Raw genomic sequence first — 20187 nt, 5'->3', positions numbered from 1 at the left:
TACTAGATTGTATGTCTTCCGTAGGTCTTTTACCTCTTGTCGAATCCTAACTGATTTCCTCAGGGAAGTTTTTAGATTGGTGTAAGCAACAGTACATGCATGGTTAAACCAACCCTTTTTCTGTCTGGATTTTTGCTTTACTTCAATCCACAACACCTCTTTTATTATTTTTGTGATTGCCTCAAAATTAGTAATAATGTCTTGATCAAATACGTCCAAGCTAAGACATTTTGTGAAATGAGGGAGAGCCCTTACTACTACTTGCTTTGTTATTTCTGTAGGGTCTATTTTCCCCCATTTCAGGGCGTAGCCATTTATTCTATTTAAGGCCAGATTGTTTTGTGCTACGATGGTACTATAGCCACTCCTTGGGTTCTGGGACAATGGCATAGAGATGCTAATAGGGGTGTGATCACTTAATGGAATTTTATGTGAGGTGAACACAGCTTCTGCCAACATAATGCCATTTGAGACCAAAATATAGTCTATGACTGTTTGGTGCCCCCTCCCGTGGAATGTTGGAATAAGTAGCAAATCTTCCTTATTGACATTGTTTGCTATTACTAAATCTAGATCAAACAGTATTTCATTAAGGAGATTACCTAAGGTGCAATGCCTAAAGTGGATAATTGGATTGCTAGCTTCATCTACGATGCCACAAATACCATTTCCCTCAGAAATACATGGACCCAGATTAAAGTCCCCCCCAAATAATTATCTCCTCTTTAACAGCTTTTCTCTTGCAAGCTAGTAATGTGGATTGGATCCAAATTCCCGCATTCAGTGCTTCAAGATCTACTAAATTATTATAAAAGTTTACTACAAGGAAATTATCCTTATTGAAGCATAACCTTAAAATCTGGAAATTTGGGTCTAATTTGATAGATACAACTTTGGTCGTATTAAGGAGATTTGAAACATAGATTGTTAGGCCTCCTTTCGCCCTGCCTGAAGTAGAAGGTTTGGCAGGTGAGAAATAGGTCTTAAATCCCTCCATATGTATCGCCTCACATGCCCAGGTCTCCTGTAATGCTATGATGTCAAAATTGGGAATAAAATCTATCCATTTATCATTAGTCACTTTAGCCCGCTGCCCTGCCACATTCCAAAATAAAACTGAGATACAATGTTTGTTCACGTCCCCTTTAGGCCCCCCATTGTCTAATTTCAATCTGTTATCAATTCTAGGATTGTGATCCTGATTAGAGGGGGAAACTAAGGAAGGGTGATTTTGACCTGTGATCAAAGTCACAGGAACATTTACTGTATCCTTCAAGCAGGCTTGCTTTGGGCTTTGGGTAGGTGAGATGCCATTTGGGAGATGTTGCTCAATGGTCATCAAAGGGACCTTTGGGACCTTTTGTGAGCTGTCAGAACTATTTTTAAGTAGAATCCCTGAATCAAGTCAATCGACTCCCTCCATGCTTGTGAAATCGGCATAGCGATTGTACAATGGAATGGAATAATTAGAGTAATTGGGTTGCTGGTGGCAAAGGGGCCTAGGGTAACCTTCCAGATTTAAAGGCGGATGCCTAAACCAGTCATTCTGGTTTCGGGAAGGAGGCTCTCTATGATTTCTCATGGGTTGAAGCAGAGGCCTAACATTGGTTACCCGGGCCATTGGGATTCTAGGATAAAAATATGTCAGGTCACATGTGTTAATGGTGTTACTGCCGTTTTGAGGAATCCAATTAATAATGTAACCAACAGCTCTTTCATCTTTGAAATGTATTACTATTATGTCTCCCTTTCAGCAATTCCACAGTGAGCCTTTTAGAAGGAATTTCCCTAGTTACTTTTTCTCGACCATTCGCTTTTAAAACACCCCGAGGAGGGTTCGATTTCCCACTTGTCAAGGCCTCCTTGTCTTTCTGCTTTGTGCTTATATTTGGTACTATTGCTTTAGGGGGGATTAGTTTGACTGCCTTTATTACCTTTTGATTTGCAGTATTTAGGGCTGGGACAGATTTCGGCGGAGCAGGTGTAAGCTTCTGTAGGTCTTTTGTGGCTTCTTTGATTTCCCCCATGACTTGTTCCAGAATTCCTAATTGCAAGCCTATTCTTTTCAACCTCTCTGCCACTGGCAGTATAAGAGATTTTATTAAATGTTCGATGTTGCCCATTAGGTCAGTGGATAATGAATCTTTCAATGGTATGTGCGGTGGTGTAACTACTACAGATGTTAAAAGAGGGTTATCTAATAAATTTTTAGTATTCCCAGAGTTAGTATGGGTAGTCTTATTTCTATTTTTATTTATACCGCTACCTCTTTTTCTTCTTTTTTTCGGGGGTGGACCTAAGGCAGGAGTGGATTTATGGGTCTTTTTAACCTTTTCGGGAGATTTAGCTTTTGGTGGTGGGGTATCTAGCAGTATTTCGACCTCTGGAATTGAGTTAAAAGAGAGTGTTGAAACATTTATTGTTGGCTGACTAATAACAGGCAGAGTAGGAGATGGAGATGTATCCTGGAAAATTAATGGAATGCTATCATCAGGGGATTCAGCACAACCCTCTTTTTCACAACTGAGACTGGGGACAGGAGAAACAGCCTGCTGCAGCGTGCCCATAGACGAACGTTTGTTCTTAATAAGCTCCCCTGAGCGACGCCTATCGGCCCGACGCTCTGCAAGCATTGTTTCCCTGTCGGTCTCATTGCCAACCCTAAAAATTTAGTTGTCGAGCGGACCTCGATTGGTTCCCCCGGGAAGAAGTGTTTTATCCTTTGCGGTGGATGTCATTATAACAAACAAATAATGACTAGGAGGAGCTACTTAACTCACACTTCAGTTCCAACAGTAATGATATCAAACCAATATCTATTAAGACATTTATGACCGGAGGACCAAATAACAATTATAATAGAGTCTGCTTACTCAACATCAGTGGGCCAAGTGGAAAGGGAATGGGCCCAGCCCGGCCTCCCTCGGCCTCCTAGGGCCTAAGAGGGCCCGCCCTTTGCCCGGGCTTCGCCCGGCGCTCCCGCACGCTTCCGCGCAGCGGCGATCAGTAGTCAATATATAGAGCGATCAGGTAGTAGTGGGCGGGTCTCGCTGCTAGCGCAGGAGCAGGTGATATGAATCGAGCAGGGACTCTCGTGAGATTGAGTCCCGGCTCCGCTGCTCCTCGCGCCTTGCAAGACACCCAAGCTCCTCTAATTGGCGAATGCTGCCGCCCAGTGTCAGCGAGCCGATGTGGAGAGTCCTTTATGGCGCAGCGCCACCCGCGAAGCGGGTGCGGCAAGAAGTAGCGCCGAAAGCGCTAAGGAAATCCTTTCACCAGAAACCAAAGCCTTCCTCCGTGAAGCAATCTCACGCGGTATTACCAAAGTTACTACAGAAATCAAACAGTAAAAATTGCATTTCGCCATACAGCGATTAACACTTAGGGGCGGAAGTTTCCGTCTGCTCTGCTTAATGGACCTGATCCTCCATGCAATCTGTCCAAAGTATATTAACAACCAGTGGGAGGTGCTGTCTCCTTACGGCCCAGCAACTCAATGTAGTCTTGTGCACATTTCCAGGAACAATAACACTGCATTAATGTGAACAAGAGTGTCGCAATTTGATATAGGCATACGTTACCCGCTATTGTCCTAAAATCCCTACATCACTGTTATCCACTAAATCCAACTTGTTAAATCGAACCGTCAGAACATTGTGCAGGTGCCCAGTTACAAAGTATCCTTCAAATGGCTTCTCAGGGTTGCACAATATGTTGGGGCAAAGTTCCTATATAGATCGGTTTAATAATTTTCATCTAAACTTCCTGAAGGATCGTCAAATTGTTCCACTGCTTCTGGCTGTTACTCACGTGTGCCTAGCTTGGTCAGTTCCTTTAGGGCCTTCTGCAGTGCCTTGGGGTCTGTAAATATTCTTGCTCTGCCATCCATCATAACCCTCAGATTGGCTGGGTGTAACATGGCATATTCGACTCCCTCAGTTTCTGTTTTATGGGCACAAACTGGTGTCTTGCCTCATGCACTTTCAAGGTGAAATCCGGGAATAGTGAGAAAGCTGAACCCTCATAGTTAAGGCCCCCCAACTCCATGGCCTTCTTCAGAGCAGAATCCCTGTCTCTGTAGTTTAACAATTTGGAAATCACAGGTCTAAGCGGAGCACTAGGCAGAGGTCTGAGACCCAGAGAGCAGTGCGCACGTTCTACAATAAACATTGTGGAGAAAGTGTCTCTTCCAAGTAGCATCAGCAGTAGCCTCTCTACAAACTCCTCCATGTTCCCTGTTGGTGTAGTCCCAGGCAGGCCCACGATGTGTATATTACTGCAAGTGGACCTGGCTTCCAGGTCCTCCACTTTCTCCCAAAGCATCGTCAGGAGCCTCCCCATTTGTTTCTGGGTAGTATCCGTAACTGTTTGGGCTTCTTCTACTTCAGAGACATGTCGTTCTGTCATGTCCATGCGCTCTGCATGCTTGTCTAGCCGCTCTGACATGCAGTCCATCCTGTAGGTCAGAGAACCAATTTTCCCGTCGATTGTGGTGAGCCTCTTCTGCATAGCTTTTAATATATGCCTTATATCTCCGCTCGAGTATTTGGTGCCTTCCAACTGCCCCACTGCCAATGCCTCAGCCCCCTCCTCACTGTGTCTGGACTTGCGTTGTTCAAATTGCAGTTTGGGCTGGGTCTTGTCTACTTTGCTCATTGTGTCACAGCTTTCGAGTGCCAAGCCTCAGTCTTGCATAGTGGTACCACTTAGGCTCAGCCTGATGCCGCGGTCGCACACCGCCGGATCCCAACTCTCCCCCTTGGCAGGATCAGGCGTACAATCGCGCAGCATGCTTTACATTGTGCGCCCTGTGTATAAAGTCACAGGGTATAGATCAGGGGTCTCCAACCGGTCGGTTGCGAGCTATCGGTAGCTCGCCAAACCCCTATGAGTAGCTCGCGCCTTGCATCTCAATTGTGTAGCCTGTTCTCATCATTTAGTGTTCTTAGGCCTTTTTTCATTGCCGTTGCCTGCCATCACCCAAACCAGCTGCTCAGATTGGCCTAAAACTGAGCTTAGCTGGGGTGAGCAGGGTAGGGCAAAGTGATGATGCTGTTGCTCCACGCCACCTGCCTTTCACAAACTGGCATCAAAGATTGTGCAAGTCAAGACATGTGCCGGAGCAAGCACCAGGTGGGTTGGAGTGGAGCAGCAAGTCCAGGAAAGCCTGCTAGCATGCAGGTGGCACAAGCAGTATTGAACAGTTACGAACCCCACCCCCGCCTTTTTCTGCCTGGAACATATTTCATCAGCAGATCAAACGGTAAGTGCTGGCCTGGCCAGTAAACACCATAATAATGCATTGTTCTCTAGACTCCAGCTGCGATGTGCATCTTCTAACCTTAGCCGCTGGTATGCCATGGGCTCTTGAAAGACTGGAAATATCTTTTTTTCCAGCTTTCCAGCTCTTGGTTATAAACAGGACAGCAGTGTGTTGCAAAGTTCCAGTTTCCTTCGCTGAAGGCACACAATAAATATGCACTCCTGAAAACAACGTAATTGTTCCTCTCTTCAGAAAGCTACGATTTATTGATCCAGTTTTAACTCTTTCATACCCTCTGTGGCCAGGTCATTGACAGAGCACAGGCACACTTGGTAAATCTGGCCTCTTTTTGAGCTATTTGCTCAGAGTCAAAGGAAATACTTTCTTGCGGATTTGGGGAGGCACAAGTGTTCACTAGTTGCTGAGCAAATTCAAGATGCTGTTATTGTTTTACCCGAGCTGTAGGCATCTTTAAGATCTCAATTGGTGGAGGAACTGATGTGTTAAGTTTGCTAGGGGAAGGGGAAGATGGGGACGTGGGAGAAAACAGAGGGATGTGATTAGTTAATTTACAATTGGCTGCTGTCCTGGAAAATACTTCTGGACTCAATTGCATGGTCTCCATGCCCAGGTTATTTAGCACCCGGCTTCTCGCCATCACTTCTGGTATGAGGAGTGTTGGTAAGCCCTCAAAGTCTTCTGTGGAAGAAAACCAGCATCACAAGTGTCTTTTAGAAAATTGAATGTTGTCAGTGCTTTTTTAAAGTTTTCAAACTTCCAGGTGAATGGAGAAATCAGACTATGTCCGCTGAGTGCTGCTTTGGATTTGATACCTTTTAAAGTAGGTGATGATTTTAGGTTCTTCTTCCTGATGGCCACCAGTGGGGGAGGGGCTCCAGATCTCATGTTCCTTTAGCTGAAAATATGTCCTAGAACAAATTAAAGGTCTATCGGGCAAGGCCCACTTTGCCCATGCCTTTAAACTTCTCTGTTCCTAGTGAAGGTGGTAATAAACATCAACACTACCAGAACTTCTCTGTTCCTAGTGCATGTGGTAATCAACACCAACACTACAATTTTCTCTGGGTAGCAAAGTTCCGGATCATGGACAGATCTGGAGTATTCCAGTGAAATCCTCAGTTGAGTTTGACTGCCTCTTAGGACCAGAGCATATCTGTTAAGAGTGTGTTTATGCCAATATGGTAATGAAAATAGCCAGCCTCTCTCTTTATTCAATAAAAGCAGTTAAAAAACAACAGGTGTTTCCCACACTTTCATAAAGAGTCAGGTCCCAAAATTGTTTTACAGATGCATTGTGAGCCACTGCCCAGGCCTAGTAGCTGTATTGGTTAGGCGGCTTTGCAGATTTTACTTGCACACTAAATGCTGTCTTAATGATTACATTTATTAATTGAAATAAAACGGCATTTCAATTTTTTTTCGTAAAAAAAAGTAGCATCTATCTTAGAAGTTATCCTGTTTTCAAAGGAAGCTATGGGAGGGTACCTACCTGCCTAAACAGAATAGCCACATAAAAAACTGGAAACCTTCCCATTGGCCCCGGGCATAGAGCATCTGTGACTGTTGAAATTCTATTTTTTCACAAACTCAGTGAAATTTGTACTTGATTGGGCCATGTATTATGTTGAAAAATATGTATTCCACATAAACAAAAATCCATTTTCACCCCTACAAAGAAAACATGGTAGAAAATAAAATAGTTAATAAATCGAATGAGTTAAAAAATTATTTAAATCTGAACCAGGATGGGAGATTTTAAAACTTTACAAAAAAAAGAGTATGTGGTGAAGGGGAAATATTTGAGGTCCTTACTGAGTGAGTCTCTTTTTTGAAAACTAGTTACTGCACATCTAAGCTAGACTTCAATGAATCAGATTTGGTAAGGAATATATATGTTGAGGTTTAACTTTTGCAGTGTGTGAACAAGTTGATTGAGGATTACAAAAGGAGATCTTAGGCTTGTATCCCACATAGCTCGTTATACTTTCCAGGAATGCTTCCAAGCAAGACAAGCTTTTGCTTCAGGTAGCACAACCTACGGCTGTCTGTCACTTCAAAAGAGGGAGTGTAGCCCCTTTTGTTCAAACAAAAGTGAGGGTTCTGAAGAAATTTGGCTTAAAGTCAATGAAACTGGGCGTGCGACATCTCTCGAAAAAATGCGTGAATTGCTTGGCCTTAAGTAGCTCACAACGATTTTCACTGACTAGTAGTTGCTCACACTACCGAAAAGATTGGAGACCCCTGGTATAGATGCAGTGCGTCTTAGTGTGGGTGAGTCTCTGTTGTTTTTTGTGTTATAGTTGTTCTTTCTGTGTTTGGGGGGGCAGAGCTTAAGAGTGTACCACACTCATGTGTCCCTAGTGGCTAGCAGAGCTCTTGCAAAATGCTCCAGAGGATTCCTTTTTGCAAGTTTGCTATTTGTGGGAGAAGGGTGTTGCAGGTCTCACTCGTTTTAAGCTCAGAGCCTCCTCCGACTCCCGGTGCTAGCAGTGGCCTCTGATCTTGCAGCCCCACCAGTTCCTCCAGACTAACTCCCTGTCTCGGCTCGCCAGAGCCACCGACGTCTAAGCAGCTCACCCTGAGGTGTCACTGGGCCACAAATCCATGCCTGGCTCACGGCCTCACAAATAGGGCGCTGACGTGGACCCTCAATTTTGCTCCAGTTGGCTCAACAGGCACAGCACTGAGCCCCACGGTGTCCGCCGGCCGCACTGCCAAACAGGATCCCGGCATTCCGCTATTTTCCGCCCTAGCCACACGTCCGCTCCTTCGCCTCCAGCACTGCAGATGACTCAACTGGCCCAATTGCGTCACCCCGCAACTCCTGCCCAAAGTGCGCAATTGCTGAGAACCAGCCGGTGGGAACCACTACTGAGTTGCTGGGTACCTCCGGGGCAGGCCCTCCGTTTGCGTGTTGTATCCCGATGCAGTTAGGTCATATTACCAACCGGATGCTGCTAATATTTGATCGTTCTGACGGCTCCTGGAGCTCACTTCAGGAGCGGCCATCTTTGGACCAGTCAAGCTTTGTCCCCATCTCAAACCTATTCTTCTTGCACAAAACATTAGAGATTGTAAAACCTTGTATGTATTAATGTTGCTCTTTTTATAAGGGGGGCTATAAAATCTAGGAAAACTATAATTTATTAGGGATGATAATAGGGGGGATATGGGCTGTTTTTTATGTATTTTAACTGATATGTTTTTATGAAATTTGAATGTATTGTATATACATTTATGACTGTTTTGTAAAATGCCAAATAAAGTTTATTCGATTCAAACTTTAAATATCTTTTAGAGTGAATATTCTGTGCAAACACCAAAAAGGATTTTTTATTTTACTTTTTTTGTCCAATAGGAAGGAAGTGCCACAGATACTCCAACTTCCCCTTCCTGTCCAGAAGGCTCCTCCCAGTATTATGTCCATCTCCTGCACACTTTTCATTTAGATTTGAAGGTGAAAAGATCATTCTCTGTGTCTGCAAATCTGGCTGCATATATATACTGTTGGATATCAAGAACTTTGTTTCTGTGGCATCACAAGTAATTTCAAAAACATTTGTTTGATAGAAGACATCCACAAGTATTTATTTGTACTTTTATTTAATTTTGAAATTTGATTGTGCTGGATGGCCTCTAGCTCCAGTAGGGGCCTAGTTGTTTTAATTTGCATTTCATTTTTTATCTTTTGTCAAAAGGTTGCACAGTTTAGTACATTTTCTCAATGTTTGCTAAATTTGCACTATTCATTTATTTAACCATGTGGTCTAGTCCAGCCATATTTAGTCATAGGGTAAATGAAACAGCAGTTTCTGTGGTATATGGTGTTTGAAAACATAATTTAGGCCACAAATGACATTGGATTAAATGAAAAAGAGGCCAGTGACTTTTTTTCCTTTTCCGACGAGGCCGATTTGGAGGATGAATGGGGGGACAGTTCATTTTTAACGGATGAGTCGGATAGCCCTTCTAACACGGAGGCTCTTACCCGTACTGTCAAACCAAGGCAGAAAGCTCGTAGTAAGCGGAGCAACAAGTCCCACGGGGCAGGTCTAGATTGGGACCATACACATACTGAACAACTTACACCTGCAGCTCCAATTCCTGTACCTACTCCAGTTCCCGAATATGTAAACGCGGTATTGCAGGCAATAGCCGCTCATCGTGAAGATACTTCTCAGGATGGTCGCAGGGCGCAAGCAGCACTCCGCAGGGTCCAAGGGGTAGTGCGGAAGCTGGTTAAAACGAGAGCTTGTCGAGTCAAATGAAGCCCAAATAGGTGACATTAGATGGAAATTGGAGGATTTTGAAAACCGCCAACGCAGAAAAATGTGCGCATTTTGGGAGTGCCTGAAAAGTCTGAGGGGGAAGATACGCGTACCTTTGTGATAAATTTACTCCGCGATTCTCTCCCAGAACTCTCTAATTGGAATTGGGACATTGAAATACAGCGAGCCCATCGCGTGCCTCTCACATTGAGGACCCTCGCAAAACCCGGCGCATACCCTAGGGCTATTCTAGTCTACTTCGGGAATTTTCTATTGAGACAGGCTGTACTTGAGAAAGCTAGGCCTGAAGCTAAGCGCATCTCCAAAGATATTACGTACTTTTCACGTCCTGACTTTGTCATACTACTGTAGAAAGGAGATGGAGGTTGCGCCAGCTCATAAAACCCTTTCAGGATAAGAAAGCAACTGTTTATCTCAATAACCCTGCACGTCTTGAAGTCATATACGGGGGGCAGACAACATTTTTTGTATCTGAAATTATTGCTCAAGAGTACCTCAATAGCCTAAAATAACGTCAAATTAGTACTTTAATGAAGGCAGGCCCTAATTTTTGATGAAATTGTTGTTTTAATGTCAGTCTACGTCTGCCCACTGCCCACTGCCTGAGATAGATATACTATATACCCACCCTCCCCTAGTGAGCTACGCAATAATGTTATAAGATTGCTGATATTGGTGTAGGGGGCGCAGGAGGGGGGGAAAAAAAAAAAAAAAGGGGAGCGGGAAAAAAAAAGGACAAAAAAAAAAGCATAAAGCTTGAGTCATATATGTTGAGGATGACTAGATTGGCTGCCCAATGGTTAGGACTGGCACCTTAATATTGAAAAGAGTTATTTCAGTGATGAGCCCTCTATGATTTTTTTTTTTGTGTTGTTTATTATTTGCATGCCGGTCGGGACATGGCAGTGTGATGCACCTTCATCACTTTCTAGACTCCAATGGAGTCTTTCTGCCTTAAGTTGGGAACAAGGGGGGTGGGGATGGGTGGGAGGAGAACGGGGAGGGTGGGTGGAAAGGGGAACAGAACTCGAAAAATACAGACAACTCCATTTCAAATAAGTCAAACTATACTCTTAACGCACGAAACTACTTTTCATAAAATAAGCACCAAAGTCAAAATAAATCAGGGATCAAATCCTCTAGCTTCATGGGGAGGATAACTATCTGGAGCTGGAACATAGCTGGGCTACACGACTACGATAAACGAGGGCGGCTATCTGAGGTAATTAAGCGAGATTCACCAGACATTGTATGTCTGCAAGAGACCCATTTACCTTGGGCTAAACGGAGCCTACTTAAAATTCAGGGGTATAACGTTCTAGCAACCACAACCCATATAACAAATACTCGGGGTAGCCATATTAGGTAAAAATCATGTAGGGAAACCATCACGCCGGACTGCAGACCAACATGGCAGGTGGGCAATCGTAGAACTTGCTCTAGGGGTAACCATATGCGCAGTGTACGGCCCCAACCTGGATGATCCAAGTATGTTTGAGACCCTAGAAGTGGAACTTGCAGGATCGCCAGGCCCGCTAATCTTTGCAGGGGACTATAATGTCACACTTGGTTCGGATCCTAACTACCTAGTTAATCATAAGTACTTGGGGCGCAAACCTAGAGTATATAAGGCAATTAGGTCTCTCATAGCTAGCCACAACCTTGTTGACATCTGGCCCCTCAACCACAAAGACGATCCAGGGTATACTTTCTTTTCCCATCCCCATAAAAAATACACAAGAATTGATTATATTTTTACTTCCAGGGACATCTCCAGTCGTGCAACTATTATTAAATATCCTAAATTGTTATCCGATCATAATGCTCTGGCCCTCACTCTCAATTTAACCTGCCCGACACGAAAACCCTTTAATTGGACATTTGATAGGAAACTACTTGTTAATAATGATTATATTAATTATATTAGAGATTGGGCACAAGGATATTTCGATAATAATCGTTACAGTGCTCCCAGAAATATCGTATGGGATAGTTTTAAAGCTGCACTTAGGGGGAAAACAATTAGCTTTGTAGCTAGAATCAGGAAACAGCAGTATTCAGAATACTCTAAGAAACTAGGAGAACTAGCCAATCTGGAGGTTGCACATACAGAATTAATTGCAAAAAAAACTGATGGATCATCAATACTCCTCCAGATATTAATCCTTAAAAATGACCTAAACAAAGGATTAACCCAAAAATCTGCAGAAACTTTCAGAACCCACCAGAGAAACCTTTATGAGAATGGGGAAAAAGTAGGTAGGCAACTAGCCTTACGAACAAAGCAAAGGGTCTCCTTTAACGCAATCTTGTCTATTAAAAGTAATGATGTGGAATACACTCAGGCAGAGGAGATACTTGACATTTTTCAAAGGTATTACCAGAACTTATATCAAAATGATGCTATTTACAACAGTGAAGATATTAATACATTTCTTAGTGACTTTATAACCTTCCTAGACAGTAGCCTAGACAATGCTACTAAAAACGATTTAGAGAAAGATATAACTCTTGCAGAACTCGAACTCGCACTGTCAGAACTAGCCTCGGGGAAAGCAGCAGGCCCCGACAAAATTCCGCTGGAGCTATATAAGATTCTTGGCAAAATTATATTACCTTTGCTCTTAGATCTCTTTCTTGGGATACAATGGAGTGGAATTACACCCGGATCCTGGAAAGATACAAATATCATAATCTTTGCTAAAAAGGGGAAACCTGCCGACTCTACCTCATCTTACCGACCAATTTCGTTGATAAGCTCAGACTCTAAAATATATGCAAAAATATTGGCAAACCGGCTAAGGGGAGTCGTTGCGCATCTGGTCAGCCCGTGGCAACATGGCTTCATCCCGGGGAAGGGTACAACTGATCATACTCGCAGAGTAATATCACTGTTTGATATTATGTCAGCTACGGGCGGCCGGATGTCAGTGATACTTCTCGACGCCGAGAAGGCATTCGATCGGGTATCATGGGAGTATATGTGGGCCATTCTAGAACATTACAATTTTGGACATAGCTTTATTAAATCAATCAAAGCCATATATACCGATCCGAAAGCCAAGCTGCAAATTATGGGTTGTGAATCGGGTAATATTAACATCTCAAGAGGTACACGGCAGGGATGTCCGTGCTCCCCGATTTTATTTGCCCTCTACATCAACCCCCTGATATTAAAGATTCTAGCTAGCCCTAGAATTCAACCAGTTGTGACAGGAGTATTTGAAACAAAAGTTTTGGCTTATGCCGACGACATCGCCATTTTAACACCCGAACCTGATTTAGCTATAACCGAGATAGAGGCAATTTCTCATCAATTTGGGTCCCATTCAGGGTATTCACTAAGCAAAACTAAAACAATTATAGTATGTACCGAAAATACACAGTGTATTGATCCCAGGCGGTCAGAAAGGGCTACATATTTAGGGGTTTATATATCCGCAGGAACCCAAGATATTATCAAAATTAACTATGAACCCCTTATTAATTCAATAAAGCAAGACCTAATGAGAGTGAATAGTCTTCATCTCTCTATTATAGGGAGGGGGAACTATGTTAAAATGACTATCTTTCCTAAGATATTGTATTTATTCTGTGCAATCCCCTTATTAGTAGAAAATAAGTTTATCAAAATCCTTGATTCCCAGATTTCCAAATTTGTCTGGCAATATGGCAAGATTAGGAGATCCCTAAAATTCTTATCCTTACCGTTTGACAGAGGGGGGCTTGCACTACCCCAATTTTGGTTTTATTTCTGGGCATCTTATTTACAACAATTTGCTCCGATGGAAGCCCCAGTATGTTTTACTGAAGAGCTAGACATCCCATCAGTGGACGAACTAGCCCTGGGCTCTAAAGCCAGAGGACTGTTTTTAAGACATCTGGAGCCCAGCTACTACAGGAAAGTTAAGTTCAAAATTGTCACTGGGGCATGGAAGGTGTGGTCGAAAATCATTAAGTCGTTACACTCCAATCTGGCATTCGTCTATTCTTCCACAAAATGTAAACGATAGGACCACTGCTAACTGGGAGAAACAGGGAATTGCCTCCCTGTTTGACCTCCTAGGACAAACAAGCAGATTAGCTTCATTACCCTACAAAGTCAGTTTAATATACTCTCCAGAGACTATCTTAAATTTTGTCAAATAAGCTCAAGTCTTAAACCTATGGTACCTACTCTAAGTTGGCATAGAATCCCTCTAATTGAAAATATTATAAGGCCCTCAACCAGAATTGGTACATTATATATGACTCTCCTTGAAAAAGCACCAGATGACATGGAGCACACCGAAACATCATGGGCACACAGACTTGATAATCCAGAAATGGACATTGATAAGGTATTGGCATTGGCTTGTCAATTACTAGTTTCTACTAATCTGAAAGCGCAACTTTATAAAACAATCTATAATCTTTACTATACTCCTGCAAAACTGCACACATGGGGGAAAAGAATCAACGACCACTGTCCTCGATGCAAAAAAGGTCCCGCAACATTAGTGCATATGTTTTATGATTGCGACAAGCTGTCACTATTGAAGAAAATGATTTGGGAATTCTGGGAGGAGGTCTTCGGGCATAAACTGCCCGAGTCGCCCACTATTTGTACACTTGGGTATGACTGTAGGCTAAACCTGAACCATAATGAGGAAGCTATTCTTTTTATAGGTGCTGCAGTATACCGTATAATACTCGCTGCGCGATGGAAGGAGGACGATCCTCCGAGCTTCCAAATGTGGCTAACCCGATTCCTGGGCGTCTATAATCATGAGACATCAATTTACGCCACCAGGGGGGTGAAGGCAAAACAAAGAGGGGAAAGGATTTGGTCTCCTATCATAGCCTGGAGTGCTTCCGTAACTTCAAACTGAAATTAAGTCCTGTGTCCTCCTACTGTATTTTCAACAAACTATGCCCCTCTAATTTAAGTTTCTGTTTCCAGTATTTATGCTTTAAGGTTTTGTTAAATTGTGTTTGCATTTATTTTACAATTCTTTTTATTTTTATTTTTATGTATACCTATGTTTTTTGCGTTTTCTGTTATGAGTATATTATGTTTTGGTGAAAAGCATGTATTCAAATTTCCATGGAGTTGTTTAATAAAAAAAAAAAATTAAAAAAAAGGATTAAATGAAAATGCGTTTTTTATTATCTTGGGTGAATCCGTATTGTAAAATGTTTATAGCTCACCTAATTTTTGTTTCTGGTATTGCTGAAATAATGGTAGTGTTTTCTTCATTGTTTACCATACCTCCTTTGGCCAGAGTGTGTGTGTTTCCAATAGGCCACCATTTTGTTCTCCATGCCATGTAGCCAGCGGCTGTTTTGAGTAGTCAGTGTCCATCAAACTGCATGTGTTTTTGGCTGTCCATACCCTCTTGCTTGTTGTTGTTGTTTAGCCAGGTGGCTATTTTTTAAGCCAATCAGTGTGCGTTTGCCATAGGCCTGCATGTGTTCTTTGTTGTCTATGCTTCCTTACTTGCTGTTGTTGTTTGACCATGTGGAAGGTGACCATTTTGTGTAGCCAGTCAGTGTACTTTTGTTATAAGAGTATTAGTGTTTTTTGTTGTTTCCATGTCTCCTTCCTTGTTTTTGCTGATTGACCAAGTAGCAGGTGGCCATTTTGGGAAGCCAATCAGTGTGCTTTAACAATAGATCTGCATGTTTTCTTTGTTGGGTCCATACCTCCTTGTTTGTTGTTGTTGTTGCTTGATCATGTGGGCAGTGTCCATTTTGTGTAGCCAGCCAGTGTGATTTTGCCATAGGCCTGCATATATTATCTCTGTTGTCCATGTCTACTTGCTTGCTGTTTGACTATGTGCCCGGTAGTCATTTTGTGTGGCCAGTCAGTGTGCTTTTGCCTTGGACCTGCATGTGTTCTTTGTTGTGCCCATTTCCATTTTCTTGTTGCTTGACAATCTGGCCAGTGGCCATTTTGAGTAGCCACTCAGTGTGCTTTTGCCATAGGCCTGCATGTATTCTTTGTTGTGCCCATGTTTCCTTGCTTGTTGTTGGTGTTTGATCATGTGGCCGGTTGCTATGTTGTGTAGCCAGTCAGTGTGCTTTTGCCAAAGGACTGTATGTGTTCTTTATTGCATCCATGCCTCCTTGCTTGTAGAGGTTTGACCATGTGGCTAGTGGCCACATTTATGTATTCAGTTGGTGTTGGTTTGCCATAGGTGTCCATGTGACCATGTGTTCAGGTGACCATGTGTTCTTTGAAGTCCATGTCTCCTTGCTTGATGGTGTTCATGTTTTTGGTCATGTGGCCGGTGGCCCTTTTGTGTATTCAGTCAGTGTGCTTTAGCCATAGGCCTGCATTTGAGCTTTGTTGTGCCCATGCCCCCTTACTTGTTTGACCATGTGGCCAGAGGCCAATTTGTGTAGTCAGTCAATTTGCTTTTGCCATGGGTCTGCATGTGTTCTTTGTTGTCCATACCTTCTTGCTTGTTGTTGTTTGACAATTTGGTCAGTGGCCATTTTGTGTAGCTATTTTGCCAAATGGATCATTGCTGTTGTGTGTACAATACAGGATTTATGCATCAAACGGGCCTTATTGCCCCATCTGTACATATCTGAGAGACTTGTCCTATCGTCAGTTGTTGACACACTAATACTGCTAGAATTTACTTCAGACGTAAAATTCCATTTCACTTCATTCATGTGACACACAGTAGCCCGAGACATTCATTTTACATTGAGGTCTTTTCACTTTGTCAATACCGTCAGGCAACACTACTAAATCACGCCGCCTGACGTGCCAAGAGCTCAATGAGCCGGGTGGATGCTATTAGGTAAGAGCATGTTAGCTGTAAGATTTTAAACTAAGTATCTGTGAGATCATATCTCTGCAGCATGTTAGCTGTAAAACTTTAAACAACGCACCCGTGAGATCTCATCTCCCTGATTTAGCTGCGCATTTCTCATCGCGACGCCAGAAACTGCAATTTTCAAATGTAAAACAGAAAGGGCACTTTGTTCCCTTCTTTCCGTCAGACATGTCTCCTGGCAGCTGCGGAAGCATTCCTTGCATTCTATCCTCACAGGCAAGCCGCAGGCGAGTAGCCCCTCCCCTCCTCCGTTTGTAGTTATAATTTGTGCTGCGTTAATTGCAAGAAGTGAGTTCTTGCCTTCACTTTGTACAGCGTAATGCGTTATTCAGCACAATTTATTTGTCCTGCTACATTTCCACTCGGCGGCTGCTGAAGTACGCATTTTAGATTCTTCCTCAATACCGCGGGCCAACTTACGAGGCAGTTGGCACCACGCTGTATATACTTCTGCACAAATACCCCACGTGCAGGACTCAAGCAATGTGCTAGAACTTTTTTCACATCCAATTTAGCATTTCATCCATCACAACTCTGTTTATAATTGTTTTTAAATATCTAGCGCTGACCTTAAGCCCCTATGTTATATATATTTTCTCGCTTCTTTTCATGGTCTCTGCAGATTCATCTGGAATTTGACAGGGATTTATTTACCTGCATTGACATTACACCTGTATGTGCACAGATGGCCCTACACCCTCACTTTTACTGAAGTGTCATTAGTCTGAAGGGTGTTTTCCATGATTACATTCAGTTTTTCATGGATATTAATATACCAGTGTTTTCTCTGTCCCTAGGAGCTCGGCTGAGCCCCATCTCGACAAACATTCCCAGTCCGTAGGAAACACGCTGGATAACTCATATTCCGGTAAATTCCATTACCCCTTTTCCACTCTCATTCACCATCCCTGCACCCCTTTAGAGTCTATTTATCGCAATTTATTCATTTAACATTTAGGTGCTCTTCACATTGCTAGGACTGAGGAAGACCCCACCCTAAGGTTGGACTCACCTAGTGTACCCACTAGGGGTCAAAACGTTGACTTTCAACCAACCCACAAGCCAGGACAACTCTAAACAAATGTGATAGTGTCCATATACTGCTATATGTTAGCTTCAGAACAATGGACCTTGTACCAAGGCCGGACCAGTACTATTACAAGATATTGATGTATATATTTCACACTACACTGTCCATGTCCACTATCTCCACTCCTCAGTCACCATCACTATCCCACACATCATCCTTTCAACCTGAGCACCGCTCTCATTTTTGCAAATGTTTCTAATATATTCTAATTGAGGAATCAACTGTGTTGCCACTACTGATAAATCTAATCTAATGCAAATAAACTGCATAAAATTGCAACCGCAACTTCTAGAATCTTAATGGTGAATGCATGTAAAATTGTTTAAGCTTTAAGCTATTTCTGCGACTCGACCGTTCTTTGTATTGTACCGCATTTTGTGTAGCCAGCCAGTGTATTTTTGCCAAAGTCCCTCATGTGTTCTTTGTTGTCCATGCCTCCTTGCTTGTGGTTGTTGTTTAACCATGTGCCCGGTGGCCATTTTGTGTAGCCAGTCAGTATGCTTTTTGCCATAGGCCTGCATGTCTTCTTTATTGTGTCCATGACTCCTTGCTTGTAGTTGTTTGACCATGTGGCCAGTGGCCATTTTGTGTAGCCAGTCGGTGTTATTTTGCCATAGGTCTGCATGAGTTCTTTGCTGTCCATGTCTTCTTGCTTCTTGTTGTTTGACCATGTGGCCAGAGGCCATTTTGTATAGCCAGTCATTGTCCTTTTGCAATAGGCCTGCACGTGTTTTTTTATGTGTCCATGCCTCCTTTCTTGTTGCTGTTGTTTGACAATGTGGAATTTGGCAATTTAATGTAGCCAGCCAGTGTGCATTTGCCATAGGCTCATATGTGTTCTGTGTTGTCCATGTCTCCTTACTTATTGTTGTTGTTTCACCATGTGGTAGGTGGCCATTTTGTGCAGCCAGTCAATGTGGTTTTGCCATAGGCCTGCATGTAATCTTTGTTGAGTCCATGCCTCCTTGCTTGTGGTTGTTGTTTGACCTTGTGTCCAGTAGCCATTTTGTGTGGTGTCAGTGTGCTTTGCCATAGGCCAGCATGCTTTTTTTTATCCTCCATGCCTCCTTGATTGCTATTGTTGTTTTACAATGTGGATGGTGGCCATTTTGCATACCCAGTCAGAGTGCTTTTGCCGTAGGCCTGCTTGTGTACTTTGTTGTCCATGTCTCCTTGCTTGCTGTTGTTGTTTGACCATGTGACTGTTGGCCATTTTGTGTATTCAGTCATTGTGCTTTTGGCACAGGCCTGCATGTGTTCTTTTTTGTGGCCAATCTTTCTTACTTGTTCTTTGACCATGTGGCTGGAGGCAATTTAGTATAGCCAGTCCCCATATTTTTCAGGCACATTATAAATAGAAATCAGCATTTAAAAAACCCTTGAAATTCACTGAAAAAACCATAGGTTTCAGTACATATAGGCCAATGTTTGCCATTGGCCTACATGTGTTCTTTGCTGTGTCCATGCCTCCTTGCTTGTAGTTGTTTGACCATTTGGCAAGTGACCATTTTGTGTCGCCAGTCAGTGTTGTTTTGCCATAGGTCTGCATGTGTTCTTTGTTGTCCATGTCTCCTTGTTGTTGTTGTTGTTTGACCATGTGGCCGGTGCACATTTTGTATAGCCAGTCAGTGTGCTTTTGCAATAGGCCGTCGTGTTTTTTTTGTGCCCATGCCTCCTTGCTTGTTGTTTGACCATGTGTCTTTGGCCATTTTATGGAGCCAGATGGCATGCTTTTTGCCATAGACCTGCATGTGTTCTTTGTTAGCCATGCCTCTTTGCTTGTTCAAATAATCAAAAGCATTTCTAAGCACTTGGCTGCTTCAACAGAAGTATCCCGGTGCTCAAAAGCAGAGTCTGTGGGCATGGCCAGACAAACATGTCTAATTTTCATCAAAAATCCATATTTGCAATTAATTAATTTACTGAAGCATTGCTCAAACTTAGCCAGGTGAAGATTAATTGACAGAGAGTTTTAAAGTATTGCTGTTAGTACCAAAACGGACCTACCGCCCTGACAAGCTTTACCAAACCTGGATATACACATACGTGGGAGGTGGTTAGATCTGAAGGATCTCTCTTGCTTTCACCACTCTAGTCTGTTTTTCAGGTTAAGGGGAAATTTGCCCTCCAAAGCTCTAAAAGCCAAGGTGAGGGATTTAAATGCAATCATTTTTTTATCACAGGGTGCCAATCTGGAAGAAGAGACCTCCAGCATGTCCTTAAGAATGATGGCAAAACCACCTCTCAACGTCTCTCCGCTCCAAGTTTCACACAGGATTCGACAGCCCTGAGGGATGGTTAAGGCAAGGTCTAGATTAGAACCTTCCTTGAGCAAAGTTTCAGTGAAAAAAGCTGTTGTTGTTTGAGCATGTGGCCAGTGGTCATTTTGTGTAGCCAGCCAGTGTTCTCTTGCCATAGGCCTGCATGTGTTCTTTGTTGTCTATGCCTACTTGTTTGTTGTTTTTTATTGGTTTGACCATGTGGCCAGTGGCCATTTTGTGCTGCAGACCAGTGTGTTTTGGCCATAGGCCTGCATGCATTCTTTGTTGTCCATGCCTCCTTGCTTCCTGTTGTTTCACCATGTGGCTGGTGGCTGTTATGTGCAGCCAGCCAGTATGTTTTTGTCATAGGACTGCTTGTGTTCTCTGTTGACGATTCCTCCTTGCATGCTGATGGTGTTGTTTAATCATATGG

The sequence above is a fragment of the Lissotriton helveticus genome, chromosome 4_1 (assembly GCF_964261635.1).
Source record: "Lissotriton helveticus chromosome 4_1, aLisHel1.1, whole genome shotgun sequence".
Taxonomy (NCBI): Eukaryota; Metazoa; Chordata; class Amphibia; order Caudata; family Salamandridae; genus Lissotriton; species Lissotriton helveticus.
This window is presented reverse-complemented; position numbering follows the sequence as displayed.